We start from the raw sequence: 312 nt of genomic DNA on the forward strand, positions 1-312 counted from the left end.
ATCATGATTCATAGCATCATGATTGGAGAAGAAGTAGAAGTTCATGAGGTTATATCCCAAGAACTTTATAAGGTGGCGGACAAGTCCTCTACCTTGGCAAGGTTAGCCTTCCCTCATCTCATTTGTCACCTATGTTATTCAGTCAGAATTGACATAGAGGGAGACATCCACATTGATGAAGACAAGCCCATCACTAAGAAGAGGATGGAGCAAACAAGAGATCCCACTCATGGACATGAGGAGATTCCTCATCATGAAATCCCTGAGATGCCTCAAGGGATGCACTTTCCTCCACAAAACTATTGGGAGCAA

This window comes from Arachis duranensis, chromosome 3, assembly GCF_000817695.3.
Source record: "Arachis duranensis cultivar V14167 chromosome 3, aradu.V14167.gnm2.J7QH, whole genome shotgun sequence".
Taxonomy (NCBI): Eukaryota; Viridiplantae; Streptophyta; class Magnoliopsida; order Fabales; family Fabaceae; genus Arachis; species Arachis duranensis.